Raw genomic sequence first — 22,112 nt, forward strand, 5'->3', positions numbered from 1 at the left:
CCCAACATTCACTTTGCTCCTTGCTGGTAACTAAAAACAAGGGAACTGGAAAGGAATGAGTTCAAAACCAGCAAAAAACCATCAATTATGTCATAGCAATACTGATTTGTAATAAATACTGAATGTTTTACTGGATGACTGGATACCCAAACACTGGAAATGCAGCAGGTGAGTGCTTACACAGAGGTTCATTTACAAAAAACACTTACTTGGTCAGTATTTTTGGTTGTGCTAAACTCCCAGAAGTAGAAGAGAGAAAAGTATTTTATTGTACCATATTGAAGGAGAAATATACTTCCACACAAATGATTTTTAGAAGTTAGTATAGACACTTAACTGATTGCTAATAAAAAGAAATATTCACCTTACTCTAATTTGGAAACAATCGTTCCCTTATTAAGAGTTATGCTAATTAATCCATTGCAGAATCCCACTAAGCATTGTAAACTGCAATATTCTAGCAGTGAGACCTAATTTTGATGTCTTTATAATGAGAATCATGGACAGAAATTACTTACCTTGAGCCAGTAAATCAGTGTATCACATCTGAGATACAGAAACACACCTTGCTAGAGACCCTACATGCAAGATTTTTGAAAAAGCAGCTCTTGACACCAGAAAATGCTGCAAAACATCTCAAGGGGCTTCACCAGTTACCAGAGACAAATAATTTTCCCATGAATCATGTTAGTCTCTCACAGATGGGTCTCATCACTGGCACAGACAGTTCTAAACTTGCATTCAATGTGACTTCAACAATAAAACAGAGCCTCTGTATGAAAAACTTCCTACAAAACAGCAACCAGACCCAGGGATCTCATGTTCCACGTGTGACTTTCTTTATTTTAGCACAGAGAAATTAAAATACCTGTCAGATGCTCCCACTTCTTCACACCTCTTGTTCTTTACTGCATGTTATGAACAACCTGCCTTCCTGTCTTAGATGAAGCCTTTCCAGTAAGGAATATATAATGGATATAAAGAGTCCAGGAGTAAAACAGGAGAACACAACTTCCCAGTTCTCCTGGAGGTCTCAATACAGAGGGGACATTTCAACAGAGGGAAACAAGCCCAAGGACAGACCAGTCCCTTTTGTTTCATATTCTGAAAAAACCCTGAAAATGGTTCTTGTTTATTTACCAGGAAAGTCTCTAACAGTTGGATGTCCTTGAGTGACAAGAACATGTATCTGAAATACTGAATTCATCTCCTGAAAATAGTAGAAATTGCTTTTTAAGTAATGTGATGGTTTGTTCACTATTTCCTTTTGTCTTTCCATTTTGAAGGTGAGCTTATCCTGGAAAAATCCAAAAGGAACATATTCCTTGGCCAGCCTTCACAACAAAAATTTATCCCTGGGTGCTTCCAACTCCCAAATTTTGCTGGGTGAAAATACCTACAAACTCTGACCAGAGTAAACAATCCACTCTCAGCTCCACAAATCCTCCTTCACATGAAGAAGGATAAAGCACAAATTACGAAAATCCAGTTAGAGCAACCCAACTCCATGGAAACTCTTTACAGGATGCGTGTGTTATTTCTTATTTAACACAGGAGGGAGGGGAGGAGGCAATATCTGGGAATTGCATGACTTCGGGGCTCAGCTCTGCATTGAGGGGACTTTTCTCAGCCATCTCCCTCTCTCTGCTCAAGTGACAGCCCAGTCACCAGCACTGTGAAGAAGCACATTTTTCACAAGCTAAGAAAGCAGAAAATCAGTATTTCCTAGAAGTTAAATGTCATCTCCAATCTCATCACTACCAGGGGTATTTATTTCCTTCAACAGTGAAGAAAAGGTTCTGAACTCTCCTCCTCAGCCTGTTCAATTACCATTCACCTCAGATCTCTTCATGTGTGTAGACATGAGCTACAATTACTTGCATTTGGAATCTTAGCTTGTCATTTATAGCATCCATGTTAAAATTCACTGCTCCTTCCCACTTCTCAGGAGTGCAAAGACTCCCTCCCCCTCACTCATCTGAAGAAAACGAGGACATTACTGAGAAGACACCACACAGGTTACTCTTGTTTTAAAGGATTCATTCCCAAAGGGACTGCTCCAATGAATCCAGAACAAGAGCTAACCTCTAAATAGCCATTTCTGACCATGTTTAACTTCACAGAATGGTTTAGGTTGGGAGGGACCTTGAAATCCACCCAGTGCCACCCCATGCCATGGGCAGGGACATCTTCTATAATCCCAGGTTGCTCCAAGCCCCACCCAACCTGGCCTTGCACACTGCCAGGGATGGAGCAGCCACAGCTTCTCTGGGCAACCTGTGCCAGGGCCTCCCCACCCTCACAGGGAAAAATTCCACCCCAATATCCCACCCAACCCTGCCTTCTGTCAGTTTGAAGCCATTTCCCCTTGTTCTGTCTCTCCATTCCCTTATAAACAGCTCCTCCCCAGCTCAAGCACAGCCTGCCCATGAAGTCACTCTTGGCCATGCTCTGATCCCACTGAGTTCATCATGGATCACCATGGATTTCTGAGTTGCACAACCTCCCTGTCCAGGAGAGAAGCCAGGGCTCCTGAAACAGCTTCCCAACCAAACCACACAGCTTCCCCATCCCCACATTCATGGGGGATACTCCTAGGAGCTTAGAACAATTTGATCTATCACTCCTTCCCGTCTCTCCTTTCATTAACTATATAACAGACCCTGCCTTGACACCCAGGCAACAGAGCCCTTCCCACTCCACATGTTCTTGGAAAAAACATCCAAAGAGCTGGGTTTTCACCATCCCAGTTCATATCCTTGTGGAAACAGCCTAGCTGGCACAGCATTCCAAGCAGGAAAAGACTCCTACCTGGTTACTTGGCAGAATGGAGCCTGGCCAGGTATCTGGAGAGATCCCTGGAAAGGTTGTTCAAGGAGTTACATCTCTGTAACACAGGATAATCACAGAACCCAAGGCTGGAAAAGACCTCCCAGACAGATTCCAACCTTTGACCAAACACCATCTTGTCAACTAAAGCACAGCACTAAGCACCATCATTAATAATCATAATAATTAATAACACTGGCACAGCCCTAAAACCCACTGTTTTTGAAATACTACAATAACAGAGTAACCTTCTGATTTCCTGAACAATATTTATTTTTTAACTCCAATCTCTGCTACAAAACAGAACTCTCTAAAATAAACAGCTTGCTTGGCATTATTCTCTGAAGTATTTCTTTACGATATGAAAACTATTCCTGCAATAGTTTCTTTTTATATGCAAAAAGACAAACTTTTATCCAGATACTGGAGAAATTTGCAGTTCGGAGAGAACCTGGAAATGCCCTCCAGCATTAATACATGAGGAGCTAGGCACAGGTTAAGAATATGTTCCTCTCTCTTCACCTCAAGCCCAGTGTCACTTAAGCAGAACAGGAGAAACCTGTGCTTTTATTTAGAGGAAGAGAAATAATGGCACTGGCTTGCTTACACTTTGTTTCCCTTTGTTTAGGATAAATACTGCAGAGAATGTTTACTTTTTGAAGATCATATGACAGTACATACCAGGCTTGCAAATATCTCTAAAATCCCTCCAATTTCTTTTTGCCTTCTGCAACAGCACTGTCCAATTTTCATAAATCCTGATATTTCAATGTTTGTAGAAGAAATGTGGAATTCTCTCTCTCTCATGACTGTCTGGCTTCTGAGATTTTGGAAAGAACTTCAGCCATGGTTTTCAAGCTTTGCTCTGTAATCTTTAGGGCCAGGAACATTTGTTTTTATAAACCCAAAATTCCTCTGCATAAAGACACCTCCCACCTTTCCCTCCTCAGCTTACTGCAGAGCCATTCCTATTGTCCATACACCTCTGCTCCTCCTGCCAGGAAAATAGGTAACTGTAAAGAAAACTGACAGGGTTTCTTGTTGTGAAAAAGTAGCAGGAAGAATAAAAACCCTGGAAAGAAGTGTGTTGGGAATACTGGGACTTGAGAACAAGGCAAAGTGCAAGGGAGGGGAATTTTAACCCCATTATTAGGATGGCCCCACCAGAGCCCAGCACATGCAAGCCAAGTGAGGGGTTACTCCAGAGGATGAAAGGAAGCAGAAGCAGCAGGATTGAAGGATGCAGACCAAGCAGTGGGTGGCTGGAAATGAAGGGACCTGCTGAGGCGTGGGCATGGAGGCCCAGAATAGAGCAGCAGCCTGGAGCTGTGAGGGAGCCTGGCTGCTCCGTGCATCCCAGCTGCAGGAATGGCCCATCAGGGATTCAACACAAGGTCTGGAAGTGTTTGAGCAAGGAGAGAAAGGTAGTTAATCAAAACTGGTGTTTGACTCGGTTTTTAAACACAGCTGTCAGATGAATGTTGTTAATTTGTTTATATTTCTTCCTTCCTTGCTGCACTCAGGGGCAGCATTTCCCTTGGGAATGCACAATGAGCTTTTCTTCGAGGTATATTGGAAAGGATGTCAACAGCAAGGGCAGATTAGCAGGATCTGAGATTTTACAGATAGTGTGGGACACAGCCCTGAGTAAGCCTCAAATACACATTTTGGTGGTGAATTTCTATTTATAAACTTGAGAAAAGTGACTTATGCATTAATCATCACATTCTGTATGGTATTGGCAAGGCTTTTTTAATGTAGAAGTGATCATGGCCAGTTTGTTTCAGGGGAGAGTTTGGCTCTATGTACCACAAAGACACTCTGATATTGTATCTGACCTATGCTAAATGTCCTCACCTATTACTTTGAAGAGGAGGAATTATCCCACAATAATAGAAACCAAGCCTGGAGTTGTTCTGGTTTTGTCATGTGCAATGCCAAGATCTGTTGTGCATTTTCCTGTTAATCATCTTGGTAACCTTCAAGAGGATTTAATCATTTCAACATGAGATCATAAGTATATTTTTATTAAAACTTATCAGCATACCTCTTTGTTTAGGCCATGTTAGGCAAGTCACTTTTGGCTTCTTTTAGAGATCTTATCAGAAAAATCTCAGCAACACTGCAGTCATTTGTTCCAAAGTAAAGAAGTGAGTGAAAAGTAAACCCAAATTCAGCCATACCAGTAACTCAAACAAAGCTTTTATGTCCACACTGACCTACAGAAAAGCAGGAGACAAAGGGAATTTCCAGTTAAGCTTGTGTCCTGTCTCCCAGAGCAGTAAACATCCCAGGAAGCCAGCAGCAGCCAAAAGGCCCATTGTGTTTTCTCCCTGGAATCTGTCTGCCCCTACAGGGACCTTGGCTCCCCAGGCAGACTGGGGATTCTGGCTAACCCCACCCACTGCACAGAACCCACTCAGGGTTCTCTGCCACTCCACAGCTATTAAAGCCAAGGCCACAGGAAGCTTAAATGAGGAGCAGCTGTTGCTGTTAGGGCACCAACAAAGGAAAAGCTCTTTCTAATGCTCAGCACCCATCACCCACATAAGATTGAAAAAGGACTAAAGGACTTCAGCCTCTGACCAATTTTACCCATCAAAATGTTAATTAAACCCTTACACTGGCCATTTCAGAGCCAGAATGAATCACCACACTTGACCAGCTCAGCTTTGCTTCAAACCCATGTCCTTACACAGCCTGGCAGAAACCCAAGAGTCCAGCTGACCAACACAGTCAGGAATCTGAAAGACAACACTTCCCTGTTGTGCAGTCCCAAGGCTCAGCTGCACACAAAAGCCACGAGGAACAACACCCACAGTTCCACTCTTGCTTCAGCTCCTCACAGGAGACACTTACACTGAAGAATAATTCATTATTATGCAAGAACTAAAAATAATGCCAGGCCAAATGGGAGTGAATTTCTTCAAGCACCACTGGGATTCTATTTTCCCTAAAACTCCCCCTTACTTTACAAATCTCTTTGCATAGTTTAAGGACTGAAAAAATAAAAGAGTTAGAAGGCTCACAGAGAAGTTGCCATTTCCAATTATAAATGTCTTAAAGGAAGGCACCAACACTTCTAAAGCATCCTCCTGTAGAGCTCTGAGCAAGTCTGAGGGCCAATATTTAACATGCTCAGTGTTGCAGTGACTGCACATAAATTTATCTTTTCCTAGAATGCCTCTGCTGGAACATTTCACAAGCTAACAAGGTTGGCCTACAACTAAGAACTTTGGGTTTCTTTTTATCCTCAGTTTGCAAAAGGGTTTTGAATAATTTTTTTTCAAGCATTCAGCCAGCTCAGCTCTATTTTTTCCCCAATTTTACACTATGTGATCTAATTTGTTAATTCAAATTGCACTTTCCAAGGAAGCAGTTACACCCCCACCTTTTAACCTCCCATCTCCAACTGCTTTTTTTAAAGCAACTGTGATATAACATAGTAGACTTTTCAGAACATAAGAGCAACAAGAAAATGTTTGAAATACATAATATTAGAGAGCACAAGTGTTCAGGAAAACACCAAGTGGATTCCACTAGCTAATAGTCTGCTTAAAATTTATAAGCTGAGAGAATTTGAGCTTTATCAAGACTTACTTTCGTAATGCTCTATTTTTTTGGTATTACAGATATAGCTCCAACAAGCAGAAAGCAAAAAATTAACATAAGGGTGTTGAAGGGATTCTGCTCTTGGTTTGACAAGTGCTCCTTGTGATTTCCAGCACACCAGAGCACGGAGGTGCATCCAGCAGGGACTGTTCACAAGGCAGGGAACACTGCACCTGTCATCCACAGGATGCACACACAATATTCCCTGGAAAGCAGAGGAAGGACCAGGATATGTATTATTTATTGTTTCCATCATATATCCCCAAGACCCTCAGTCTGCTCTGCCTTGAGGTAAAGCTCCAGACACAACAGCCTGAGGCAGGAGGGGCTCCAGGGTGGGATGGGCCAGACTGTCCCTCAGGGACCCCACAGAAGCAAACACCCCTTTGCACACTCACATCCCAAGGAATTGTGTTCCACTTACAGTAATAAAATAACTTTCATTCTTCAACACATTGCTCCTTTATCATGTTTTTCTTATGACTTCACCTGTACTCAAAATACCATTTCTGGCAGATCTAATCTCAATTTCATTTCTCCCTGGCTTTCCAAGTTCCATGAAGTTTTCCTTTCACTCTCTGCAGGCAGGTATTAAACACATCACCCTAATGAAGCCATTCAAGCCCTGATCCCAACCACTCCAACAGGAGGGATGCTGAGATATCAAACAAAACCCAAATATAACTCAGCCAAGGCTACTTGATTTCCTGAAAGTCTACATTGCAACATTTCTAATTGCTAGGCTTTATACTTTCTATTAATATAAAAAATTGATAGAAAAGACTTTTTAACCACAGCATGCCGAGGGCAAAGCCCATCCTGGGGTCCATGATCTGTCACCATGGATATACTCACTGAGGAAAAAAAACACACTTAAAGCTCCCAGCTATTTAAGGAAGCCATCAGAGCATGAAGAAGCATCCCAGTTCAATGTTTCTTTGTGTAAAAAATTGTTAAACAATGCTTTTAATGCGTACTGAAATTAGATCTGATATGTGTTCATGCTGTTCAGTGTTGTACTACATCATGCTTTTATTAAAATACTAATTTTCAAGTATTTACCTAAAAACATTCTCCTGTTTATCTGCAACAGCGATAAAATGAATGAATCAAGAAATAGATTTCTTTGAATCTTTTTTCCTACAAAATGAAGCCATACTGGAAATACCAAAATCTCACCTTCCCAAGGCAGCTCTGGAACTTCCTACTTGAAGTTACCATGTACCAAAAACAAACCAGATTGATTTTATTATAATTGAGGGTAACTGGCTTCATCTTTCCACCTACATTTCCCATGGCTTTGGACATTTTCCTGCTCTTTCCAAATCTGCCCCTTAACAGTACAAGATTTTGGTAGTGATAGCTTCAGACACCAAAAAAATCAGAATAAAAGCAGTATTGCACTAAAGGCAGCATCTTATTTCTACCAAAGTCAACAACATCTTCTATCTACTAAAGTCAACACTTACTAGGGACTGGGAGATGGACTTGATGTCTGCTTTTGCAAAATTTAAACAAAGAACTATGAGTACAGAAGAAAAATATCAAAATCAAAAGAAAGCATCTTTGGAAGACTATTTCATACTGTGTAAGTATTCCAAAATAGGCCTTGTAAATAACTATTTATAAGTACCTTGTCTTGCAGAATTTTTTTTATTTTGTTGTTTATGCTTCATAATTCCTTAATATACAGCAGGTTTTGATATTTTGTGAGATGCTTGGTAACAAGAGAATTATTGGCAAAGCACAAATATGTTCCTAAACTCTATCTTCCTGGATTTTTTCCATTTTTCTTTCAAGCTTCAGAGTCTGTCAAGAAGTATCAAACATCTCATTTATTTTCTGTAATTTATGCCATTTTCTTTTTTTCCCTTCCCCCTTTTTGAAGTTCTTCCTATGGCTTTCCCATGGAATCTGGCTGCTGCAGGAGCTACATGGGTTGGGATGTGAATTGAGAACTACAAAAAAATCCTTGAAAGCCACAAATCTAACTAGTGGCTCATTTTACTAAAATTTATATACAAGTATTTCAGAAAAGCCCTCAGCTCATTTCACAGTCAACTTGAAGCTCCTTGGTGCTTTCACTGACAGATTTCCAAAGGCAGGGAGCTAAAGCCCTTGCACTGAAGATACAGAGGCCTTCCTAGAATAAAACCTCTCAAAAGGCAAGCTCTGGCTCTTGGTTTTTGCTCAGGGTTTATATGACCATTTCTATGTCCACAGAGAATAAAAGATGTTCTCATTTTTTGGCAACATCAAGCCCTTTGAAGCAAAACAACAAAAGTAATAATTTATAGGAGGAATTATGCAAAACATTAGCTCTGTATGACTGTGGGAGCTGCTGTGAAAAAATAATTTCACAAAATTCATGTCAGAACAGTTCATGTCATCATGCTTTTTAGAAAAACAAGCTGCCTGGCTGTCCAGAAAAAACAGTCCAAACACTATGTAAATCATATCAGTTAAAGATGAACTTCACAGCAGCTGCACTGAAATTCAGGACAGAGCATGTGTGGGATGAAGAGAGTGGCTTGACCATAGATCTGCCTCCAGATAAAGGCACTAAAAGCCTCCAGGAATTCCCACTCTGAGATAAGGACCCAGTTTTATGAATATTTATGATGATATGACAGATTTTACCACCAAACTGGGATCAGGAAGGAGCTCAAGAACACATCACCTCTGTGAGTCACATTCCAGGCTCTCAGACTCGGTACCAGTAAAAGGAAGAATCACTGGAACTCTTTCCAAAGGCACAGAAACATCATTTCATCCTTTACAACATCAACAAGCAGGAATAATTGCCATTTCATTCAGCACAGCACTAAGACAGGAGTGCAAAGTCAGTCCCATTTCTTACATCATGCTGAATCCTTCTCCTGTGTTTGGAGAAATGAGTGGTTGCTTATTCTGCTGGAATTTTCATCAGCAAACATATGCAAAGACATCTGAAGCAGCACAACTGCTGCTACTGTGTGAATAGATCCTACTGAGGGCAAATTTGCATTTATACCTAGAGTAAAATATATATAAAAAGCTAATCTTGACTGTGACAACTCCACACAATATACTCTCAAGCACATATAGGCTTCCAATTCCAAAGACATTCAGTTTTCAAACAAGCCATCCCTCAAAATCTTGGATACCAATCACCAGAGAACATTTCCTCTTGGACAGACACACTCTATTTAGGCAAACCAAACTCCTCCAGGAGACTGGAAATCCTGGCACTGAGAAGTCAACAGATGTCAAACCCAGTCAACAAGGACTTCTAGGAATCCATTAGACACTGAACACCTGTAATGCTGGTTCCAAGCATTAAACACACAATGTCATAACCAACCTAATTCAGAGCTGCTGCATCAGTTTTCTTTGCAATCAAGGGCATTTGGCCACAGAACCTGACACATTATTAAACAAATAATTCAAATTACATCAACTACTTCCCTGTCCTTGTATGAAATTCTGTGTGGGGACTGTGGGGACCAAATAAAGTCGGAACCTTGCATTACAAGCTCTGAATTCCCACACGGAACTTGGCTCTCCAGCTCCATTCCTACAGGACCAAGAGCACAAGGGTTATCAGGAAGGTGCCTGCAAGTAAAGAAATGCATCTCTACCAGAGAAGTTTCCCCCTAACATAAAGCAGCAAAAAGGATTTTTATTCAATTAAAACATCAATTTTGGCTTCAAATTTAGTAGAGGACAACACAGGCTTGCCTACATATTTATTTGTTTACTGAAACAATGGAAACAAGTTCATGATTCAATTACTGACAGATGATCTATTATTGTGATGTAAATCCTTCTGTTCCTTCACTCTCCTTTGACTTCACAATAGAAACAATCTTCTCTTCTTTATGCAATTTTACTTATTTACCCATATATTGATCCAGTATGTAGAAAAATACTATTACATTAATTTTTAACCCTCTCATCTAAAACTCCACTTTACAATTTTAGCTTTAAATTTAGCTCTAAATCATTATTTTCACCCCAGTTTTAACTGTTGGACATTTTTAATTACTTACCTTTCCCAATACTGGAAGACAAATCCCCAAAATTCCTAAGTATTGGCGGATCCATTTCTTAAGGGTCCTTCATCTTCAAGGTGTATGTTAAGAAGCAGCTCAGTGACCATCTAGACAACCTAACCACTATAATAATTTTCTACTCTGTATATTAATTTAAAAATATTTTTAAGCCAAGAGTCTGATCCCCTACAAATACACCCAAACAACTGGCAACATAACTAACTCAAGGATTAAGTCTACCAGCTTGAGAAATCTGGGCTGAGCTTCTCAGACAAAGAAATCTAGCAGGAACTTCAAGGAGCGACACCTCCAGCTAAAAAGCAACACAATTACGGTTGAGATCCAGAAAATTTCATTAAATATTAATATCTCCTGCTTTGCCTTGCTCCTGCAGCAGCAGCAGCAAAAGGATAAAAACACAGAGAAAAACCTGTCCAGCTAATCAAGTTGTGGGTGCTGGTTAAGTGAAACTTTGACTCCTCTCCCTGTATTTAGAGATAGAGAACGAGATTCTCTCCAAACCCCACAGCACTCACAGATCCAAAGTGCTGGATGGCTCCCAAGAACTGGTAATAGGATGACAATTCCCCACCCTTCACAAAACACAAACCACTGATTTTGTTAGGAAATGACACACACTGCTCCCAGGTATACAACTGATACATGGCCTGGGTGACCAGAAAACAGCAACTGACCAAACCCTGAAGCAACAGGGCAGAAAATAAAACCTCTTTATTCCACCTAAACACATTTACAACCCTTACAAGACTAATTAGAGAACAAACAGGGAGAACCCTAAGGAGAACCAATTACCAGAACAGAAAACTATGCATAAACAATTCAGGCCTTTATCTGCATGTATAATTTTACCATATGGGACAAAAATGGTTGCGTGGCTGCAGCTTTAACATGAACCATGAGCAGCTCAAAGCTGCCACATTTAAACAGAGCAGCCACACAACTGATGGAAACCTGGCTGAACACCAGGCTCAAGCAGAAACACCAAAGAGGGTGCAGGGAGCACTTAATTCAGAGTAAGGAGTAGCTTTCCCATTCAGTTCTATGGATAAATGGAATAAATTTTTGTCTCTCTTCACCACCCTTACAAATCAATGCTACCTTGCCATTTCTAGAGTCCACTGCACACCTTAAGTGGCAGCTGTAAATTCACAGCACTCTGCTGCTTGGTGGCACAATGTTGACCTAGGAACTCTGCAAAAAGGACAGCTGAAACCTACTTAAAGTGGTTTAGAGCAGAGTTAAATGTGGCAAAGAATGAGTATGAACAAGACCAGCGTGCCTAAATCTGCACAGATCAAGGCAGACCAACAGCTCTCCACAACACCTGAGCTCCACATCCACTGGTTTTGTGCTCCAAATGTGCATCAGCATTGGCAGAAATGGAATCCCAGGATGGGTCAGGTGAAAAGGCACCACAGCGCCTCAGTCCAAGCATCCCAGAACACACAGGATTGTGTCCAGCTGATCCTGGAACATCTCCAGAGAGGGAAATTCCACAGCCTCTCTGGACAAACTGTTCCAAGGAGTTCTTCCTCCTGTCCAGGTGGAATCAGTTCCTGCCTGTTCCTGTTTTGCCATGGCTGGGCCCCCTGGAACAGAGCCAGGGACACCCAGGGCTGAGGGCCCCCCTCAGCTCCCTCAGCCTCTCCTGGGCACAGAGATGCTCCAGGCCCTTCCTCATCTCCACAACCATCACTGGTCCTGCTCCAGGAGCTCCCTTGCCTCCTGTCCTGATAATCCCAGAACCAGACATAGCACTCCAGATGTGCCTCCCAGGGTTGGCCAGAGGGGCAGGATTCCCCTCCAACCTTTTGGGAACGCCCTTCCAATGCATCCCAGGTCCCATGAGCCTTCCTGGCCCCACAGCACCACTGGTCAGGGACACCTTGGTGTCCACTAGGATCCTTCTCTGCAGAGCTGATACCCAGCAGGTTGGCAGGAGAGCGAGGGCACCACCCCAAACCTCCTGAGGAGGTGCCTTGGTTGCGGAGGAGTCTGTAGGAGGGAGAGGCAGAACAGCTCCAGTGTGTGAGGGGACACCAAGTGACAGGTGACAAGAACCAAGCTTTCCTTTCAATCCCCATCCTCACACATGGAAGAGAATCAAGGAACTGAGTACACTTTCCACTCCTGTGCTTCTATAAAAATCACTTTGTAGGCTGCTCCAAAGCAACAGAGCTCAAAGCTGGGGATTTTTATGTAAAATGTGATAAAGAGGACCTAAATCTGTTCTATGATGTTACTATGCAACATTCAAACTGTATTCTTTCCTGATATGTTTTTAAAATAAATCCAGTTTCAAAGAAAATTCCAGGTACCGAGCAATTACTTATTACTTACAGTTCTTGAGGGCACTTCAGTGAATCCTGGGAGAGATTGTTTGCTAAGGAATGCAAAACACTTCCCTTATGGCAAAATTCGTTCAGACAAAGAAACTGTTGCTGGCTGGAGAATACAAATCATCCCAGCTCATCAAAAGGATTTTTTGTAAAGCAAATGATTCTTCATTAATTATTACTTTATATGCATTCACCACTTTTAGCAGCTGTTTCAGGAACCTCCAGTCAAAAACCCAGAACTTCAGTAAACCCTTCAAAAATCCTAAATTAGAAATTTCTGTTTTCCAGGAATTCAAAGCATTTTGAACTACCAAGGGGGACTGGGCACCAAAAAGCCTTTTAATATTTCAGAATTAAAAAACCTCTCAATAACTAAAAAGTTGAAGTTTTTGAGTTAAAGAAATTCAGGCCTGTCTCACCCTTCATCAGAAATCAATTTCATGATTGCATGAAATTGCAATGAAGAAGCACAAACTCTTCAAGTCTCTGCATATTTAAAATTCTTATGCAACTTTCTTTTAAGACATGATGGCTTCTCTGTTTCACTGCCATGTTAAATATATTCTTTCCCTTTTTAAACTGATTTCTAAATAATATAGTTCTCCAAATGACAAACGAGTTTCAGTCAGCTTGGTTCTTCAATGATGTTTGGAATTTTTAATTTATTAAAGAAAATCCTGGAAAGCTGTATTAATAAGGCACTGATATGCACTCCAAAAACTTTAAAAATAATAAAGTATAGGATTACAGCATAACATAAAACATCTTGGTTGATCTTCCACAAATACAAACTACAATAAGTTTTAAACACTGCTTGACTAGGAAAAGAAAAAGCTTATATATTTTGGAGCCTCTCAGAAGAAGCAGAAGACATCACAGAACTGAAGCTGTAACACAAGGGAAGAGGGTAATTTAATGAGGAGTTATATATTAAAAAGCAGCTAATAACAATTACTAATTGCTTTGTGACAAGAAACTTCCACGCCACTCACTGAATTCTGCATTCCTAGCAGGAATTAGTTCCATTTATTCCTAAACAATTCACTGGAACACTGGGTCTGCAATGGCAAGGTGGGAAACGCTTTTTTTTAAACTCAGATCTCATTTCAATCAAACCCAGAATGGTGTTTGAAAAGAGGGGCAAAGATTAAGAAATAAGACCTGGATCAAGTTTCTCTACATTGGCTGAAATTTCATTTTCCATTAAAGCTGTCAACCAGCTTTACTGAAAGAAGTGATTTTAATTACACTTGACAACCCCAAAACTGCTGTCTTATTTGCAAAAGTCCTGTTCAACATTAGCTACCAAAAGGAAATCAATATTTCAACTCGTCCCTTTTCTCCTGGCATTGATTCTCCTGCAAAGCAGATGGAAAGCAGCATTTTCGTAGGGGAGTTGCTAAGAGAAACATCTAGAAGGCACAAAATAGTAACTTCCACACATGCAAGTAGATTGACATCTAGTGTAAAAACACTGAACTACAAAGCCACATCAACAAGGATTAAATTAAAATATTTTTTTAATGACAAAAGAATCAAATCCTCCAAATACAAGCACTTAAATTTTTTTAAAAATAGCTACACAGAGCCAAAGACATTGTACCAGTGACTGGGGAATTGCAGCTTCCAGCAGAGGAGAAATGAGAGATATCAGCAGTGAATCAGAACAGTAAATGAGGAAAATCAGAACTCAAGTGTGCCAGGGAGAACAAGGAAGAGAAACACAGGCCAGCTGGTCAAGGAGAAACTTTTTCCACCTCTGGATAAGGTGAAGTGAAGAGTTAGAGACAAAGGCAGAATGTTTGCATGGTTTAACTTCAGAATTTATGACTGAAAGATATCTTGGATACTCCCATTTCTGTACTGCAGGCCCAGAGACTGATGAGAAGAGGTGCAAATAGTCTCTAATCAACTGTGTTCTTTAACACAATGAATAGGGAAAGGAAGTTTGTATGTTGTAGAAAAGATAAATAAAAGGCTTTTCAAAGTCATTCCACTGAAGACTGACCCCTTGTATCAGCATCATGATCCTAGAATTTTATGTATTAAATATCTTTGGGCAAAGATGTTTTCATTCCTTTCAAAGGAACACATTTCCAAGAAATCTCAAGAGTTCATCAGTTTTCTACTCTGCCCAGTATTGGTGGCATTGGCAGAGATTTTGGACCTCATCACATTTTCCTGGCTGTTTCAGCCCTCTTTTCTGGTTCCTGCCTGTAAGAATTTCACAAAAGCAATATCTAAAAAATAGTATCCTAAAAGCTGAGAGACAAGCATCCAAACAGCTCCTGACTCATTCACAACTCATTTTCCATAATAATGGACATCTGTCTCAAACCCAATGATTCATTGTGTCCTGATACCCTATTGCCCTCAGTGATAATGAAGGTGAATTTTATTTTTTTTTAAAGTAAATATAAGTCCTCGGCTTGCCACAGACCCAATGTGTTAATCATTACACAGCTGACAGTTTGTGCTGTTGTAGATGGGACCCAAGGGTTGTTTTCACTCAGGAAAACTCAGGGCTCCAGGGAACCTCCGCACAACGAGTCAGAGGTGAGCCATGACTTGGGGATAAGCTCTGGAACAATGAAACCAGGGCTGCTCCCAGGGCCATTTCTGCAAGGGCACAGGAGTGAGCTCCACTCTGAACCAAACTTTCCTGACAGTAATGACACTGTACACACCAGCTCAGCTGGAAAATGGTTCCTTGGCGCCTCTAAAACCCTACAGAGTTCTGAAGGGAAAGCTAAGGAGAATTTGCTCAGTCCCAAAGACCCTGCCAATCTCAAGTGCATCCAGTTTTGCTCCTCAAGCTAAGGATTTTCAGAAGCTACAAACAGTCAGAACCCAAGGAAAAAACAACCAAATGCTGTCCTTTTTTTGTTTTGGGCTTGAAACCAAACAACACAAATTAAATTAACTGCAGAAATGCCCAATACAGCTCTGACTACCCCCAAGTAATTACCGCAGGAATACACTGAAAACAAGGGCAAGTTACATGGTTTTGGAACAAAACCCTTGTTCTGTTTTCCTTGAGTGTCTGAATTCCATTTTACATCCCTACCTGCTAGGATACAAAACCTCCACAGACAGACTGCAGGACATGATCCATCACCAATTCAGGATCTGCTTTTTCTCATTTGTCATCAGTATCACACTGAGTTGGATTAAAAAAAAAAAAAAGGTAAGACTTAAATATACCATGGACTTACTTGAATATAATTGTTTTATTTTTAGCATGTTTTTAATTAGGAGAGCTAGACACCAAAGCAGCAAAGTGTGCAATGAACTTGAACAGAGTAAGAAATACCTGGAAATTATTCATAATACTCTTATCATCTCCTTTTAACTAAGGATTAGTAATAATCCCTCGTTCAGATTTATTAATCAACTGCCAAAAAATCATGAGACCAGCTGAAATCTGAGATCACCAAACCAAAATTCAGATGTTTGCCTGCCTTTGTGTTTTGGCATTATCTCAACAATTCAATATGGAAGGCTACAAACCTTTATTTGAAACAGAATTTCAATTCCTATAGAGTAATTTTGTACAGAGGGTTTGGGCCTTGAGCAAAAAAAAACATCAAGTATTGTCACAAATGTTTAATTAGCAATACAGCCAATCAAGATGCTATCACTGAGTCATTAGTGAATTAAATATTATCAGTGTGCCTGAAAACAGATTTAAAAACCGCATTCCCCATAATTAGCTAAAACTAACTTCCCTTTCTAGACTTTTTATTAATTCAGCAACTAAAACACACCAGAAGTTACTTGGTAGAACAACAGCCCTCTTGGCATAATTTCTTAAGTTATAAACCTTTCTCCCAGAGGAATTTAATGGTTAACCTTTCTTAAAAAATCTTTTCATCAAGACCCATATGATTTGAAAACCCCCTTCCTGAGGCTTCATTTTTTTATTCATCACTAGACAGCTTAAATGTCATCAAGACAGAATTTCTTTGTCATCCAGTCACTCTGCCACATTACAGTGGCATAAAATAACCAAAACTTCAACTTAAATTGCCACCAGAGGATCTTGCTTCCTGTCAAGCTGGAATGGAGCCAGGACACAAGTGCTCCTGGATTTCAGTGTCTGCTGGTGTCAAAACAGCTGCTCTTTCCTCTCTTGCAGAGGGACAGAATCACCAACAAAAACAGAAGTACCTGGTCGTCCTGCCCATCTCATCCTCTGCTTTTCTGAGCTGGTTACAGAACCAGAACTAATATTTTCTTTTTTCCAGCATTTAGAGCACTTTACCTAATTCCTTCCTGTTCAGCAAATCCCAGGAGCACTGTATAAAAGCCATGCAGAGGATACTCTGCTCCTGCCTTGACTAGAGGGGAATGTACCACAGTCCTTCCCTTTTGTTCTCCTGTGTTTAGATGTGACCTTGAGATGGATTCCAAAAGCCACTCACACGTTCCCTGCTGATCCACTGAGAGCAGGGAGGCAGGCTGAGAACAGGGTTACCAACCACAGAGCTCCAAACAAGTGGCACCAACACTCCCTGGAAATGGACTGTGTGTTCCACCCTCGGGCAGCCTGTGGCACCTGTGTCCCTCCCTACACCAGCTTCCACTGGAGGACTTGCCCAATCTTGTGACCAGCACAACATGCCCATTCTGTATTTTGAGAGTGTGGATCAGAGAATTGATTCCAACCTAAAGACAGCTGCTCAAAATTAACACTTGCTGCATACCAGGTATAGCTTCATTGGCATCAACACATCATGGACTACAAACCCTCTGTCCTTTCCCATTTTGTCCTCTGAGGTCCTCTCTAACAACAGCCACAATAAACAGGTGCCTGTCAGTAAAACCACCCTGCAAACAAACACTTGGCTGCCCTGGACAGTAGCCACATAACCCAAGAGGCTGCACAGTCCCTGCCTTCAGTGCTCTGGCACATCCATTCCTGCTATTCACTGGAAACACTGGGATAGGCAGCACAGATCACCTGGCCCAGAACAAAGAATATTCTATTTCTGTTCAGTGCCCCATGTCTCAAAGCACATACTGTGATTTAAACAGGCCAAAGGGGTGAGGGAAGTGTTTCCCATAACAAGCCAGGGAGATATGCACAAGCACAATCCCATTGAAGGCACCTGGACTCTGCACTCAGCCATCCATCTCAAGGTGAAGGTCATCCTTCTGGAAAGCCACATCAGCTGGAAAAACACTTAGAGAATTTCAGGAAGTTCTATTTTCAAACCCCATGGTAACACAGACCTCTTTTAGGCCTTTCTATAGGAGTCACATTCCCAGTGATTTGATCCCCTTGGGAGAAGACAAATTTCCATGCAGGACTCCAGCGAAGGCCATTAAGTTCAATTTTTTATCTCCATTTGAGAGGATAATTAAGAAGAGGAGAGCTAATAACAGAGTGGTTTCCTCAGGGCAAAGGCATTGGGCAGGTCTCCAGCAGGAAGGATTTTCAGCACAGGTCCCAGCACCATCCCAGAGCTCCAGCATCCTCTCCCACATCAATCCCACATGGACAGGGGACATTTTAAGTCCCAGGCACCTCTGCCACCACCACACTGCTTCATGCCTGAGCCCCATGTGCTCCAGACTTGGCAATTCCCAGGTCTCCAGCAGGCATGGCTTGCATGTCTGACAACTACAAAACTCAAGATGATTTTTAATTCTATTGAACAACACCAAGCAAAATATTTAGCATTTCTTAGAACATGTGACTCAAATACCAAGGTTGCCAGGCTTCCACACACTCTTATTATTCCAAACCAGAAACATCCCATTTGTTATTAGCTAAAAAAATTAAACCAGACACCAAGTTGAACAGATTTTTGTTAGCCTGCATAACTGTGACTAAATTCAGGCAGAACAGCAGCTTTCAAATGAGAATAATACACAGCTCTAATACAATACTGCAAGTCTAAGGTTCTTTAATGTTCATCTCTGGGTCTAGCAGTGCTCCAAAATTCGCTGTGTGCAGTCAGAGAGCATGGCAGAGAAACCCTGCTGCTGTTCTGGTCCTACACCAACACCCTCTAAAAGGATAATGAAGACAGCATCACATTTCAGAAGAGATTTCCTGGAGGCCTGCTGAGCTGACCTTGTTTACAAGTACTCACTGAAACGATTAATTACTTGTATGTTCCACTCCACACTGCATTTTCTGCCCATACTATCCATATGGACATGAGCCAGAACAAAAATTTCTACGTAATTATCCAATTACTTATTATTAATGCTAGCATGTAACAATAACAAAAAAAGCCAGCTGGCACATAACAATTGCTTCACTTCTGGCGTGAGAACTACAAAGGGCATGTTTGTATTTATAGCTACTAACAAGGAAAGTTGAACAGTTTTGTTTTAAACTACAGGACCAGAAGAGCAAAGAGCAGAGAGGTGAAGGGAACAGGGAAACAACTTGAATCCAGAGTCAGCACCAGAATTTCTGTGCAATCGAGCCAACCAGCTCCCCTCAGTACTAATTTACAAATGGAAACCTATAGCACATTCTCATTCTCTGGCTCTACTCCTTAATTTTACTATCTGTTTCTTGGTAGTAGGAATTTCATGTTGATAAAGAAGAATGAGGTCCGGACTGACCCCAGCCTATGTGGTTTTTTCATTGTACTCCAGAAAGTTTTGAGATTACAAAGATGGATTTCTTCTGGACCTGGCAGAAAGCAAGAGCTCCATCTGGGCCAGAGGAATCAGCTGATACAATAATGCAGCTGCAGGGCTTGCAGCAGGCCAAAAGCATTTACTGGAAATTAAATAAGCACATAACACACCCTGAAATTCTGGGCAGCGCTTCACTGACATTAGTTAACCAATGCACAGAGCCTCAACAATTTACAGGAAGAAACTCTGTTCCAAGGATTAGCATAGGACTGGATATCAACACTCCCACACTGCCTCAGCTCCATCACAAATTTGCCATGAGAAACTGTACTGATGCTGCTCTGTGCCCTAGTTCCTCCACATACATCATGGGAATAATCCATGTGTAACTACTCACCAAAATTATCTTCAATTTTAATTCACATTTGCACCATGAATTTTAAAAACAAGTGTTTACCAAATTTTGTCTGAGCCCTCATTCCAAATTTAGGTAGTGCCTTCATGGCTCTCAATTTCAGCTCCACTACAATGCCAGGAAGCAAATATGAACTGTGGTTTTTGAAGTTGCACTGCATTGCTGCCCATTTGGCATTTAGGACATCACAGACTGCAGTAAGAGCACAACTCCCTCAGGCTGGGTAACAGCAGGTCCTGGTTGACACAAAACCACTGAGGTGTTGTGTGAGCTGGACAAGACAGAAATGTGGAAAACACAGAAATCCATTAGGTCTTGATCATATTCCAACCAAGGCTTTTTAAAACACAGATAGACACAAGCAATTATGTTTGTGACGAACAGCAAAGGAGTTTTCCCACCCCTGAGGTGGGCTGACACAGCTCAAGCACTTTTCCTGCAAAGCAGGGAGCAGCAAAGGCAACAGAAATCTGCAGCAGCAGCCAAATTCCATCTCTGTGTGTACTCCCAACCAGAGACAGGTTACAGGTGTTACTCCCTGGAAAACTGACTTGCCGTACATTCACCTCCAAAAGGAACTGAATTTGCAGTTTGCTGGGAGTCTTCACCCCAACAAAGGAGCCCTGCAGCCCTCTGACTGCCAAGGAAAACCTCTGTTTCCAGGCTCCAGCTCCTGGATCCACAGCCTGGAAAAGCAGGCCAGATCAGGGAGATCTAAGACTGGCAGCAGGCAGCTGCCTTTCTCCACCCCTCGTAGAATACCCAGCCAAACATTTTCCCAAACTCTTGAAATTTACCCTGCAGATCAACAACCATCTAAAATTAAAGATTATTTTAACCCTATCCAGACCAACAGGGGGGTAGAATTGTGCTGCTTGAAAAGTTCCTGGCACAGACACTAAAATCTAATTTCAAGGAAGGGTTTTATTATATAGTGAGCAGGGACAGAGGCTCAGGATCAGCATTTATGGAGTGTGATAGTTTCAGGTGAGCTTCCCTATGGTACACCAAACCAGCTCAGATCCAGAAGTATGATGAATAAAACATCATTAAACAATTGCTGGGAGATCTGCAAACAGGAATGGATTGGGATTTTGTTCCAAATGGGTTTGGTTTTCAGCACATATTAAAATCCTACAGCTCTAGAGAGTAAAAAAGGAAAACTCCTTGCCCAGGATCCTCTCCCAACAAAATGTCCATTGGGAGTTCAAGGAAACTGCTCAACCCAAGTACCAGCTGCCCAGTTTTACATTGGGCATTAATTAAATTTAATGGCTGATTTCTTTTTTCCTAAATTAAAAACTCTGCCTTCCCCCTCCATGAAGTTCTGAACACTTGGCAGACTGATTTCCTTTGTTCCTTCAGCAGCAGGAAGAGCCCAGAGCATCACAAGAGCAAATGTGAACACCAGTGGAAGGCAGTGAAGGTACACAAGCAGAGCATTCATTACAGAGGAGCCCAGGCAGCTGTTTCACCCCAGCTAAAGAAAAAACATCTCCAAGAAAACCAGCTTTGAAAAGAACGCTTCTCATCCAGTCACAGAGTGACTACAGTAAATCAGCTGGAGAGCAAAAGGCTGACAGACCAAACCCAGGGACTTCTCCAAGTGATTCTCTAGAGAGACTTCAGGATCCCCCCTCAGAGGGGCCACATAAAGACAAAGACACCAAAACTAATATTAAACTCTGCAGGACAGCTGGTGACATCCAGCACAGTCTAAGGGAAACATCACAGGGCACCATCTTAAACAAATAAACATGGTATTCCTGTGCAGAGTCAAGACCAGGGAGTAGAGGGAGGGAGGAACTGGGGAAAAAGAACAAGGTAAAATTGAGTTATATAATGAAGTTACCCAGAGAAAGGTTTTTTCCTACTGCTGCAACAGTGGCTGAGGGAAGAGCAGCACCAGAAGCAATTTTGACTTTTCTGCTGTTGGCAAATGGTGTATCTCAAGTACACAAGTGTGAAACATACTCATTTTTGATAAAAACATGGTAAATAAACTGAACACAGCTTGCCAATGAACCAAAGTAAAACAACAGTAATTAAGGAATAAAACAAAACATCAACAGGGTTCAGAGCTCTTTCCCCACAAAAGCTGAAGTGGCTCCCTCTCCCTTTCTGGCTAACATGGCATAAGGAATAGGATTTTGCTTCCAGTCCTACATTCACCTGGCTAAGGAAGTGCTGAAATCTCACAGAAGATGCTTTTCAGCACCACAATGTTGATAAGCTCAGAAGCTCAGCAGCAGCAAGACT

The 22,112-nt window shown here is 41.4% G+C and overlaps 1 protein-coding gene across 1 annotated transcript in view; it reads right to left on the bottom strand.

Annotated features, from left to right (window-relative positions):
* ACYP2 (acylphosphatase 2) overlaps positions 1–22,112 on the bottom strand; it is a 33,325-nt gene that overhangs the window by 1,471 nt on the left and 9,742 nt on the right. The window lies entirely within an intron of this gene.

Source organism: Melozone crissalis, unplaced genomic scaffold (genome assembly GCF_028551555.1).
Source record: "Melozone crissalis strain CALT ecotype California unplaced genomic scaffold, PUWL_Pcris_2 ptg000081l_1, whole genome shotgun sequence".
NCBI classification, from domain to species: Eukaryota; Metazoa; Chordata; class Aves; order Passeriformes; family Passerellidae; genus Melozone; species Melozone crissalis.